We start from the raw sequence: 14,608 nt of genomic DNA on the forward strand, positions 1-14,608 counted from the left end.
TTTATCCGATGCCTAGATTTTGTATCATTTTGGAACTACTAAAATTTTTTATTTCATTAGTAGTTCTAAAATGACACAAAATCTAGGCATCGGATAAAAAAGTTTATTTGAAGAAAGTGTATTTTTTTGTTCTTCTTAATGGCGGTACAGGCTCGTTTTTTTAATATTGTATTTAATTACAGAGTAATTTCCACATATTAATATATTGATATGTTAAATTTTAATATATATGTTAAATATGCTTAAAGAGCAAAATCATAGCGTGCTATCAAGTGACTGCGTTTGTGATGTAATATCGGTCAGTCCCTTAAAGAAAAATCAAAATGTATTTCAAGCTATACTTCAAGTAGATCTGGCTACCTATCATCGTCTTTTAAATTATGAGCATGTTGTTGTGGGTTATGATTATTGTAGAGTATATGATGCTGTGGAGGTTAGGCGATGTTTCAAATGCTGCGGTTTTCATCACTTCGCAAATAATTGTCAAGCAAATCAAGTAGTCTGTCCAAAATGTTCTTTAAGTCATCAAGTCTCTGAATGTAAGTCTACTGCTTTAAAATGTATAAACTGTGTTAATTATAAAAAACGTGATGGAGTTCAGACGATTAATACTGACCATGCAACATGGGATAAATCCTCATGTCATGTATTCAAGCATACGCTGGACTCATTTAAGGCTAATATACTTGACATTAAATAGCAACCACAGAAACAATTTATTAAGCCCCAGGTGAAGAATAATGGAAGCCCAAAACTAAATATTGAAGTATATTACCAAAACTGTCGCAGTTTGCTAGGTCGGACTCAATTGGTTTACACTAACCACGGCTCCGTTCCTGGTACCCATAAAATTTTTGCGTTCACTGAAACTTGGTTAAATTCTAGTGTGTATGATTCGGAACTTTTTGATCCTGAATTGTTTACTGTGATTCGTTCAGATCGGGATTTTTTAGCCACTGGGACAACTAGAGGTGCAGGTGTACTATTAGCAGTTAATAAAGCATTAAATGTTATTCCTATTGATGTCTACTCTATATGTGCTGCTATTGCTGAAGTCAAATTAATTGATGTAGTCATAAGCAAAGTTGTATCAAAGAAAATAGTTTTTTATCTCGTGTTAGTATATATACCTCCGCAAACACCTCTAGCTGAACTAGAATTATTCCTAGAGTGTTTAGAAACAGTTGAATGCCTTTTTAACGAAACAGTATTAGTCTTGGGTGATTTTAATATACCGGAATATACTCAAGGCATTACTACCGGTAAATCAGTGGCCGTGCAGAATGTTGCAAATTTCTTTAATCTATCGCAATATAATCATGTAGTTAATCATAATGAACGAATCCTAGATTTGGTATTTTCTAATATATTTTGTAACGTATATCAGGCAATTGACTATGTTGTTCCCATGGATAACCATCATCCACCGCTCATCATTGATTTTAGTATTAAAAAAGAATTTAATGAAATCAAAATCGACAGTAAGCAGAATTTTAACTTTAAGAGAGCCAACTTTATAGAACTTTATATTGAACTCTATTTATCTGACTGGTCTTTTCTTTCCACTGATCTTGATATCAACAGCAACCTAAATGCCTTTTATCAGTATATTCACAGCATCTTCTCTAAACATATTCCTCTTAAAAAGAAGCAAACTAAACGTTATCCGTTTTGGTTCAATGGTGATCTGATTAATCTTCTGAATACTAAAAATAGAGCTTGGAACGCGTACAAAAAATCTCGTAATATTCAAAATTACACTGAATTCAAGAGAATTCGTTCAGAATTCAAATACTTTAATCAAATAATATACAAGCGTTATGTGTCTCAACTAGAACTCAATCTTAAACAAGATCCTCGTAGCTTCTGGTCGTTCATAAACTCCAAGAAAACAAATTGTTCTATTCCTGAAACTATGTCGTATAATAATATAAAGCTAGAGACTTCACAGGATATTGCCTCATCATTTGCCGATTTCTTCTCAAAGTCATACACCGATATTTCTCCTCCCGACCATATCACTCCCAAATTAAATACATATATTGCCGAACAATTGCACATTCCCGCTTTTACAAAATCTGAAATTGAACAGGCCATAAGGAAGATTAAGCCGAACATGACGATGGGACCAGATAATATTCCTGCATTTCTCATAAAAGATTGTGCCCACGTATTTTCAACTCCTCTGTGTACTTTATTTAACTGCATATTATCCAGTTCGGTCTTTCCCACACAATGGAAAGTTTCTAAAATTGTCCCTGTGTTTAAGAAAGAAAATCGAACTTCTATCCAAAACTATAGGCCTATTGCTATCATATCCAACTTTAGTAAAATTTTCGAGATATGTATAAATAAACACCTTTACACCCACATTTCACCATTCATAGTTCCCCAACAGCACGGATTTATCAGTGGTAAATCTACTTTAACAAATCTTGTTAATATCACTCAATTCCTGTGTGAAGCATTAGACAGAAATGCTCAAGTTGACGTCATATACACTGACTTTTCCAAAGCTTTTGACCGCTTAAGTCATAAAATTCTACTGAATAAGCTCAGTTCTATTTCAATCACACCTACGCTGTTACAATTATTTAACTCTTATTTTACAGATCGATGGCAATATACACAAATTAGAGGTTTTAAATCAACCCCTTTTCCTCAGTTATCCGGAGTACCTCAAGGTTCAATTGTAGGGCCGCTACTGTTTGTGATATTCGTTAATGATATTGTTGATGACCTAGATGTTCATTCACTAATTTATGCGGACGATTTAAAATTATTTTTTGAAATTAAGTCACCCTCCGATTGCATTAGACTTCAAGAAAATTTAAATAAAATCAGTATATGGTGTGACACTAATTGTTTGCAGCTAAATGCGTCTAAATGTAAGGTTATGTCTTTTTCTAGAAGCCCTTCTCCAACACACTACGATTATCATATACATAATACTTCCATTTGTCGCCCCAGCTCTGTTAAGGACCTGGGGGTCATATTTGACTGCAGACTATCATTTGTTCCACACATCACTAATATCGTTGCGGGTGCGTTTAGTACTCTAGGTTTCATTTTACGAAATGCGAAAGAACTTACCGATATTGACACTTGCAAATTTTTATATTCATCTCTTGTTCTCCCCAAACTCGATTATGCATCGATAGTTTGGTCTCCAATTTATCAAAATCACACAACTGTTTTGGAATCAGTACAGAGGCGGTTTTTAAAAAGTATGCACTTTAAATCCACTGGCATTTATCCTGCTAGGGGATTTTCTGAAGAGCTACTTCTCGATAAATTTAAGATGCAAAGTCTTCAGCGTCGTAGAATAACTCAATCTTTATGCTTTTTATTTAAAATTATTAACAATCAAGTAAATACTCCTGAGTTATTGCAACTTCTTAATCTCCACGTACCACGTATTGCTTCTCGTACTTCACAAACGTTTTATGTTAACAGAGCCAGATCAAATATTTTGGTGCAGTCACCTCTAGTACAAATGCAAGCTCACTACAATGCGAACTCTGATCTCTTTGACATCTTCAATTCTAATTTACGCATCATTAAGAATACTGCTAACGATATTAGGTTGCAACCAGTCACTTTTTAGCATCTTGCTGTTATATTATATATTTATTCTGTATTTTTGTATTTAATTGTTTTACATACTATGTATTTTCTGTTTTTCTTTAATTACTTTATAAGTTTTTGTTCGTCGTTGTTCGTATGTGAGTGTGTTTTTCTCATTTTGAGTTTTTTCACACACTTACATATAAACGGCGTTTATGTAGTCTATGTATTTTATACTGTTTTGTTGTTATGTGTATGATCTGTAAACGGTAAATTTACTAATACGCTTAATACGCTAACCCAGATTGTAATTGGTCCAGTACTGTTATTTGGGTACTAAATAAATAAATAAAATAAATAAATAAATAAATAAAATATTTTTCAAATTGGGCTCTGTACCGCCATTCTTTATTATATTACGAATACGTGTGCCAAATATCTCGAAAAAATATTCAAAATTACAGCCGCAATCTTGGAACGCGTTTTGGCTACCTGTTGATCGCTACTGTATCACCTTAATATTTGTATTTCCAATTTTTTTTTATTTACATTAACGTGCTCGGCAACTATGGCCACTCGCACGGGACGATTACAAACAAGATTACAAGAGATATAATTAAAGAGCATTAACAAGTTATGTCATATAGAAAAAAAAGAAAAAAAAAATTAAAGTTTATGATACAATGATATTTTTTTTTAAAACTGAAGAACTCTGTCTAACTGGTTGGTATCACTTAGAATGTCACATAGCTGCGGTTTGAGTTTGAGCTATTGTCTTACTACACTGAACTGATGACATTCGGTAATAATGTGGTTCACGGTAAGTTGGCACTGGCGTGTTAAACATATAGGCCGGATATCTGATGACATCAGGAAGCCGTTCCAATTTAATAGCAACATTTAACACTTTTAGCTCTAGGCCAATATCAGATATTTGTCTCAATGTGCTCGAATTAAAAATATGTAACGGTAATTTTTGTCTTTAGGTTATATTATGCATAAAATTAGTTTTTTGCCTCTCCTGTAAAATTGTAATTTAATGAGATACGAGGTTTTCACACTAAGCCATCGTATGGTGTCATATGCATACCTGATGTTGTTTAGAGGGTACCCGTTTACCAGAATAGCTTTTTCGGCTTCGAGCAAAGCTTCGATGAATATTCTTTTAGAGTAGAGATTGAAGATTAGAGGAGACAAAATACAGCTTTGCCTTACTCCACGCATAATTTTAAAATTTTCGGTGTGTTCAATTTTGACTCTGAGATTTGTGGTCTGATTCCGGATTCCGTGAAAGTTTCTAATTATTTTTAGATCTCCTTTTTATCTTCTTTCTTCTTCTTATTGTATAGACATGACTCAGTCTGTTTTTCAATGTGCTTCTAGCAACTTATCGTTCCATCGTTTTCGTGGTCTTCCCAGTGATCGTCTTCCTATTGGGGAACCGTCTTTCGCTGTCCTTACTAATCCATTATAGACTGCATCTTATAAGTACTTGGGACATGAAATTCGGCTGGGAAGAGATAACCAGACTTGCGAGCTCCCACGTCGCATAGGATTAGCCTGGGCAGCGTTTGGTAAACTGAGCTATGTATTTAAATCGGACTTACCCATATGCCTGAAAAGGAAAATCTTTGACCAGTGTGTATTGCCTGTACTCACTTATGGAGCGGAAACATTAACACTCACAAAAAAGGTAGTGAACAAGATTGGCATAACTCAGAGGGCTATGGAGCGCCAGATGTTGGGTGTCTCCCTGAGGGACCGATTCCCAAACGAAGAAATACATCGTAGAACAAAAACAGCGGACGCCGTCGAAAGAATCGCGTCGCTCAAGTGGAATTGGGCAGGACACGTCGCCGGATTGTCAGACAACCGATGGACAAAACGTATTGTCGAGTGGAGGTCACGAGAAGAAGCACTACGGAGCAGAGGATGACCACCAACCAGATGGGCTGACGATCTGAAGCGTATTGTCGGCAACTGGATGCAAGCCGCACAAAACAAGAAAGATGGAAAGAGTTAAGGGAGACCTATATCCAGCAGTGGACGCGTACGGGTTGATGATGATGATGACTGCTCTATTTGTTGTCATTCGACTTATGTGGTCATTACATTCTATTCTTCAGTTTCTTACCCACTTATTACCTTGCATCATACTAAACCTTGCATTTCCGTCGTATATCTGTACTTATAGCTCTGTCCCATACTGCCGTGCTAAGCCCAAAGGCGGTAGCTGATTTTTTATCGAACATGAGATTGTTGTATTTCTACGTAGATTATAGGTATTTAGAATATTTTTACCTTAAGTCCTTGGAGTTGTAGAACTATTATAATGGGTATCTAGAATATATTTACAAAGTTTTTGGAGTTGTAGAAGCATTATAATATAATGAAACCTACCTAGAAATACAAAAATGTCATTTTCGATAAAAAATCAGTTACCGCCTTTGGGCTTAGCACGGCAGCATAGAGTCTTACCACTGACTTTTCAAAGGGTTTTCATCTCCGCTGTTTCGAGAAATTTTTCTGTCTTATTTTTATATCTTGGTTGTTAATTCCTGCTTCTCTCAGTATTTACATCATTTTGGTATGCTGAACTTGATCAAATGCTTTCTCGTAATCAACTACACATGCCTATACGTTGCAATTGACATCTTTGCATCTATGGAATAAGCCTATCAACAGCATTTATGAACCCGAACTGGAGTATGGTATTCTTCGCGTTTTTTGTTGTCTAACAACAATTGAGGTGTTTTAACATACAGAACTTAATTACGAAGGCTTTCCTGCTTCCCTACGAAGGTAATTAAATCCATTTACTAAAACTGAAAATCAGTACACACATTCTAAATTGAATATAAATAAAAGTTATTATAGTCGGTCAGCTGTATGACGGGACAGAGCCGGTCGGTCGGCCCCAATGAATGTAAAGGGTTATTCACTATATTTTGACCCCTTGTAAACTGCTTTATTTACAGAATTAGAAAAAAATGTAAAATACAAAAGTTATTCGATTTTTTAATTATGATTTTTTGATATATGTATCGTACTAGTGACGTCATCGATCTGGGATTTATGACGTAATCGACTATTTTTTTAAATGAGAATAGGGGTCGTGTGCTAGCTTATTTGAAAGGTTATTCAATTCTCTATACAGTACTGTAAACATTAAGATCATTATTTATACAGGGTGTCCAAAAAATTTTTTTAACAATTAATTAAACAATTAATTTAATTAAATTTTTTTTTGGACACCCTGTATAATTAATTATGTTAATGTTTATATTACTCAGTAGGAAATTGAATAACCTTTCAAATGAGCTACCACTCGACCCCTATACCCATTTAAAAAAAATAGTCGATTACGTCATCACTCCCAAATGGATGACATCACTAGTACGTTATATACCTATGTCAAAAAATCACAATTTAAAAATCGAATAACTTTTGTATTTTACATTTTTTTTTAATTCTGTAAATAAAGCAGTTTACAAGGGGGTCAAAATATAGTGAATAACCTTGTACATTCACTGGGGCCGACCTACCGGCTCTGTCCCGTCATACAGCTGATCGACTATAATACTTTTATTTATATTTAATTTAGAATGTGTGTATTGATTTTCAGCCTTAGTAAATGGATTTAATTACCTTCGTAGGAAAGCAACTTTGATACCCTCTCAGTAACCCCTGTTCTACGTTTCGCTTGAGCGACCGCAGTATGTTTATGTTTCTCTACACAATCACAGTAATCAACTGTAAAAAATCTAGCTTTAGTAAATTCAAAGAGATTGTTCAGCGCTGCCTCTTGGACTATAACATAGCGAAAAAAATTTTAATAATGTTATAAATTAGTCATCATCATCAGTGGCATCACACGTGGTTATGGGCCAAAGCCTTCTTCAGAGAAGTTATTCGGCCCTGTCTCTGGCACCTTTTCTCCATGCTCTAACAATAGTTTTAACACATTGAACGCCACGTGAGTTGTATTTACGCCTTGTTCGGGCCAGGCGCTCAGTGAGTTAAATATAATTCACATTAACATTGAGATTCCGATCGTGGAGCCTGAAGAAAAAGACAAAAAATGTTAATGTGGCGGTTAATGTGTTAAATATCGTCTAGGTTGTCTCGATCCGCATTGTCCCATTGGTCCTCTTCGGCCAAAAACTTTTCTGGCTATTGAAAAATCCTCTCACCTGACTACATTCTTATAATATAATATATTATGCTATTATAGGCGAGAGATTTACCCATAAAAAGATGTTTAAAAACAGAATATACCGACTAAATTTGTTTCACTAGAAGTTTAAATGTATTTTATCTACTCTATGTCATATTATGTATCAGTTTTTAGTTTGTGAAAACTGTCATTATAGATAGCAGTGCGTGAAGGGTTTAAAGTGTGCGTGAAGTAACAATGTATTTTAAATGGGATTTACTTTTTCGCACACTTTCAATGGGTTTTTTGGCACACTTTCATATAATCAAATATCCTTAACTTTCGCATTGTCATGGTGATGACAATATGAGCAATGACTTACAACAAAATTTTTGACAGTTTTGTGGTTTGAAAGTACTTAGGATTTTTAAATGTCACAGTTCTAAAAATTGTAGAATAGAAATGAATTCCAGTGACGAAGAGTTATAGTTTTTTTATTTGTTTATCGAAGAGTAGATAAAATATTGTATGAAACTGTACTGTATGAAATATTGTACGCGATGTATACATATATCGCGTGCGTTCGCAAAAAGCATACTTCACGAACTGTTTCATAAACAAATATTTTAATGTTTCCAAGTGGAGCCGAAAATGGTTATTAACAAATATCTTCTCATAAAAAATTTTTAGGCGTATCTCATTGAAAAAGAAACCCTTTTTCTCTGTTGGTAATTTTTCGTCTTTTCTTTTAGAGCTACTTGCAATTTTTGTTGAAAAATGCGTGAGAAAAAATTCTGAGTGAAACCATTCGGAAATTTTTTTTTGTTAAAAGTTATTTGTTAATAACAATTTCCGATACACTTTATCCAAGTATATACGAAAAATTAATTACATTTGAACTTTGAAAAAAATATAAAATCGAATAAAAAAGATTCAGTGCCGTAAAAATGCAAAAATATTAGTCGGTTTATATTATGCTCTGCTATGGGGGTAAACCGCATGCCTATTATAAATAAAACTGTAAAATGGAAAGCATTTTCTCACTACAAATAAATGTAATTATTATAGATTTAATAATATATTTTTTTCGTATTGTTAAAAGTAAAGATATATTACTTCTATCCAGAATTTTTTAGGAAAGTATAAATTTTATGTAATTAATATATTATACAGTGCTCTTCAGATAAAACTATCCACCTTAAATAACTTTTGAACCACTGATTTTTAGGGCAACACATCAAATAATATTTTAAGGGGGGGGCATTATGCCATATTTAAGTTTGCTGAGAAAGGCACCCTTTCACCCCCCGTATTATTCCTTAATATTTTTTAAATTACTTCTACTTTCTTTTATTTGATATTTGGCTTCTCCTCTTTGTACCGATTTTAAAAATGTATAACACATGATGCTTACAGTGATTAGTTTACGAGAAAAAAATGTACAAAAGCAAGAAAACTGGATTGAAAAAAAAATGTTAATAATTTTATTACAAACATTTAGAATGAACATTTCACTCCAAAAAATGTTTAAAATAAAATTGTTCAAAATGACTGACATTCACTTCCATACAATGGTACCTGGCTAATAAATGGCAGAAATTTTGAACAATTGTTGTAAAACTTTTTGTTAGTGTGGTAGTGGTAGTCATTATAATGTTTGTAATAAGTAAAAAAATATTTTTTCAATCGAGTTTTCTTGCTTTTGTATTTATTTTTCCCATAAACTAAACACTTTCAGCATCACGTGTTTTACATTTTTTAAATCAGTACAAAGAGGAGAATCCAAATATCAAATAAAAAAAGGTGGAAGTAATTAAAAATAAATAAGGGATGGTACGAGGGGTAAGAGGCAAACTTCTTCAGCAAGCTTAAATAATATAGCATAATGTCTCCCCCTTCAAATATTATTTGATGTGTTTTTGCGCTTTTCCTAAAAATCAGAGGTTTAAAATTTTTTAAGGTGGATAGTTTTATCTGAAAAGCACTGTATAATAAATGTATATTTTGTATATTTCTTGTAATAAAACCCCATCTGGTTTCATATTTTTATGTAAAATCAACTATTGGATGTATAATAAATAAAAATATTTAAATTAAATTGTGCTTTTTGTTCATACTCCACGTCTATAATCATTTAGCTGCTATGGGCCATTCCACGAGCATACGCCTGTTTTGGATTACTTCGACAACGAATATTTTACTGTGCAACATAAGAAGTACGAAAGTAAATGGCGCTAATAATTATTCCAATAAACAACAATGTAATTTGCAATTATGTATTTCGTTCTTCTAATTTTGCACAGTAAATATTCGTTGTCGAAGTAATCCAAAACAGGCGTATGTTCGTGGAATAGGGTATATAATATTTTTACTACAAAAGCGATATTACGTAGGTCAAAATTTTTGACGTAAGAGAACTGTCAAAACATTAGAATGTGACTTTTCATATTGCCATGTTTATTATAAACATGGTAATAAAGAAAAGTCACATTCTAATGTTTTGACAATTCTCTTACGTCAAAAATTTTGACCTACGTAATATCGCTTTTGTAGTAAAAATACTATATTTACTCCAGGGTAATAAGCTAGAAATAGACCATGTTCGAAACACTCAAAGATCCAGGTAGCTGACTGCTTTTTTAGTTATTGTAGACCTTTAGAAAGAAAACCTACCTGTTTCCTGCCTAGAGTTCGCGTCCGTTTTTTAATTATTAACAATTTAGTGCAAAAATCGCGAATTTTTCGATTTTTTACACCTCATTCAAAATCTAAATAGTTGACATAAAATTACAAAATTTAATTTTTTAGAACATTAAAAAACCTTCAAAATATGCCAATTTTTGAAAGCTAAAAAGTTAATTTGTTGTTTCGCAAACTGCAAAATAAGTAAAACTCGTTATTTGTTAATAACTTTTACTAAAACTACCTTAAAACTTTAGTGTTTCACCCAAAGTTGGGTATTGGGGTACTTAACAAACCCTCAAAATTTGAGAACGATTCATTATAATACGTCAAAAAAATACGTCAAAAAAACGTCAAATAAGAATCAGATATTTCAAAGTGCTCCCAAAAGAAATCAATTTTCAATAAGTTTGTATTTAACTGGAAACATTTAAGTAATTGATAACGGTAGATTTACTGTTCTATTATCAACCTAATAATAAAAATATATCTAAAACTAACACAAAGTGAAACATGCCTAATACATCATTCTGTGCAAATTGTTCTAAACTATAAGTAACGGGAAAACGATGCGATTTATAAAATATACCTTATAAGTACTTGTCAAAGTACTTTGGAATACGTATCAAATGAGCTCCAGAAGAAGTTAATAGCATCAAAATTAATCAAGCTATGATGAAAATAAGAGAACCCTTTCGAATTTTTTAGGAAAAAGTGAAAAATTAAACACATGCCATTTCCACAAAAATTAAAATTTATAGTAATCCTTATAAGAATGTCTTTATATTAACATAAGTATTTATTTCAATAATTTTGACTGATATCAAATTTAGAATGCATATTTTTGAAAAAAAAGATGTAATTTAAAAAAATCAGAATTTTTAAAATTATCGTAATTCTCATATTCTTTTGATAATAACTTCAAAAATACTCACTATACGTAAAAAGTGATATATAACCAAATTTTAGCTTTTTCTGTACCAAATATTTTACCGTTTTTACTGTTAATGTTGGGTAAAAAATAACCGAGATAGAAACGTCTACAGTTTAAATTTTGCTGCGAGAACCATGTAACCGGGGCCATTTAACCATTTATTTTTAAAAAAGTAAGGGATTAAAATTAAAGGAATCATTAAAAAAAAAATACCATTTTTTGTAAAAATTTTTAAAATATAAATTTAGAACAATTTTTGGTGCATAAATTTTATCGCTGTCGACTCGTTCAGGTGCTCATTTAATAGATATTTCTAAGTACTTTGACAAATGTTTAATAGGTTTATGTTTTAAAATGCATCATTTTCCCGATATTTAATCTTGAATACTTAGGTTTGGTTACTCACCGAAAAAAATATACATTTAATTACCTATAACTTACTTTAAGTTAACGTTAAAAGATTTTTCTAGTAATGAGTTTATTTCGTTTTTTATTAGCTTTAATATTGGTTATGAAAACTTTTTTGTAAAAACTTAGTTTTTTAGTTATTTGTGAAAAATTTGTTAAAAACATACATTTTTCTCATGAAAAATTAAAATCTTTGATCTTTAATAACTCAAAAATTTTCGATTTATTTAAATAACTTTATATAATAAATTTTGCTTGGAATTTGTCCCTCTATCCAACTATGAGGTTATTCTTAATAAAATAATTTTCACCCTCGAGAAGGGGTGGCATCCACCCCCAGTGTAAAATCACAAGTTGGCACCATGTCACCTTTGTTCCTTGAGATATCCTCTAACCACTTACCAATTTTCATGCAAATCGATAAAGGTTCAACGAAATCGGAGATAAAAATTCATATCCACCTTCAGTAAATACACTATCAAGGCAGGTGAAATATTAGGCTTTAATAAATCACTATACTCAAAGAACGAAATGGTTGGCAGGAAATTGTTGTCTGAAATGTTACTTATTACCTACTTACTAAAATAATAGTATAATTATAAAATTATAGAATTATACACGTTGAATTATAGTATAATTTTACACGCCACTGAAATTATTCCTCTTTCTCCTCAAATTCCGTAATAATCCACGAACTTCGAAGTTAATCACTGACTTCGTTCTCTGACTATTATAGTGTGCTTCGTTTCTGTAAACCAATAGATGAGCTGAAATTAATAGTGTGCCTTACACATCAACTCTCCCACTCTCTTATACTACCACTTTTGTCGCGCTGCATTGCTCAGTGTTGGTCTGGCAGCCTTCGAAGATGGAGGTCCTGTTCGATCTTACTGCCAATGTGAAATTCATGCTCTGTGTTACGTTTTTTAAATACAAAGTGGAGTTCACCTGTTGACGTCCATCTTCAGTTAATCGAAGTTAATGGGTAAAGTTGCAGTTGCCGCCGGGACAGACGTCATTACTTTGCACTATTAATTTGTGTGAGACTGATTCAGTTGCTATGAATTATACAAATTAATAGTGCAGTAAATACGTATGCCATGGTAACAAATGTAACTGCCGTCGATGTCGGAATAGTGCCTTAAGGGTCCGATCATGGGAAAAGGTTGGGAATCACTGGTGTAGAACATTCAGTGAAGGCCGAACGGAAATTCACGATGAAGATTGAAGCGGAAGGCATTCAGATTCGTCGTGAATTTCCGTTCGGTCTTCACTAAATTGTCTACACCATTTGCGAACATGTTGAACACATATGCACTTTTACCCATAAACTTCGATTAACTGACGATGCATGTCAATAGGTGAAATCCATTTTTCATTTAAAAACGTGTCACAGCATGAGTTTCACGTGGCCGTAACAGAGACTTGGACCTCCATATTCGAAAGCTGCTAGGACGACACTGAGCAATGTAGAGAGGCGAAACTAGTAGCTAAGAGAGAGAGAGGGAGAGTTGACGTGTAAGCCAGTGTTGCCAGATTTCTCCGAGTATGTCGCACTCTTTCTCAGCGGCATAGGGAACCTCCTTTTACGAACGACCCTCGTATGTCCTCAAAGACTGAAATTTTTGAAGTTATATTTCTTTAGGCGCGATTGAGAATAAAATTTCACAATACTGCGCGCATGCGCACACAGACAGTATGGTCTTTAGTTGCTAATCTTTCAAATTATGTATTAGCGCAAATAAGCCATTAAAATAATATATTAATGAAATAAAATGTCGAAACCCAAAAGACTCCATTTTCAAGCAAATAAATGTTTAAAAATAATAAAATCTTTGGATTTCTTAGTTCGGAAACAGATTCTCTCTTATACCTATTCCCATCCTTCTAAAAATTGCAAGAAAAAGGGTGATGAATGTATAGACATGGGGAATATACATAGTTGCACTCCACAACATATCAATTCACCGAGGTAAAGATCAACAAATCTTCTTCCTAGTACTCGATACGTGAGTAAAACCGTGGGTAGATAAAAGGCATTATATTTAATTTCGATTCAGAGATCATTACCATCTTTCTATGGACCATTTCGAACTCTTTTGTTCTTGTTAATATACTTACAATCATAAAATCTATAAAAAAAATAAAAAAATGATATAACTTGCATTTGGCTTGAACCTACTTCCCGTGTATCCCGCCGTACGAGAGTCGAAGCGATATCAAACTGCACCACCTTCGCGTATACGTCATGTGGGAATATACACAAACTGAACAACTTTTTGACATTTTGTTTATATGAATTTTTATTAGTTTGATTTTTGTCGAATTAAAATACAACAATATATAGAGTAAGAAAACGATACATTAGATGAAAATTTGTAGAAAGTTTGTTCGTAATCAGATTATGTAAATTAAAGCATTGCCTACTAGGGGTATAGCATAGCAAGTACTAGGTAAGTACATTATTTTTTTTACATTTTCCAAATAGGTATGAAGATAATTTTTTATTGGAATACAACTGAAACATTTAGAATTGCGTACCTGTGGCTTTTCAAACTATCTAAAAAGTCACTATAATTATATATTTGATTTTATTTCTGTCCTCACAACAATAAAAACTAATATATTATACAACATTTTTGTTTACCGATAACCTCCATATTGAACAATTATTGACAGATCATTTCAACACCCATACTGTCGTTGTGCGCATGCGCGCAGATCAATATAATTTCACCTTCAATCTCAATCGCGTCTAAGGAAGTATAACTTCAATAATAAAATCTTTGGATTTCTTAGTTCGGAAACAGATTCTCTCTTATACCTATTCCCATCCTTCTAAAAATTTCAAGGAAAAGGGT

General features: G+C 32.8%; 1 protein-coding gene across 2 annotated transcripts in view; it reads left to right on the forward strand.

Annotated features, from left to right (window-relative positions):
• The window catches only part of LOC114331302 (tubulin glycylase 3A), a 154,285-nt gene that overhangs the window by 104,314 nt on the left and 35,363 nt on the right, over positions 1-14,608 (forward strand). The gene's annotated exons all lie outside the window — the stretch shown is intronic.

This window comes from Diabrotica virgifera, chromosome 1, assembly GCF_917563875.1.
Source record: "Diabrotica virgifera virgifera chromosome 1, PGI_DIABVI_V3a".
In the NCBI taxonomy this organism is placed as follows: domain Eukaryota; kingdom Metazoa; phylum Arthropoda; class Insecta; order Coleoptera; family Chrysomelidae; genus Diabrotica; species Diabrotica virgifera.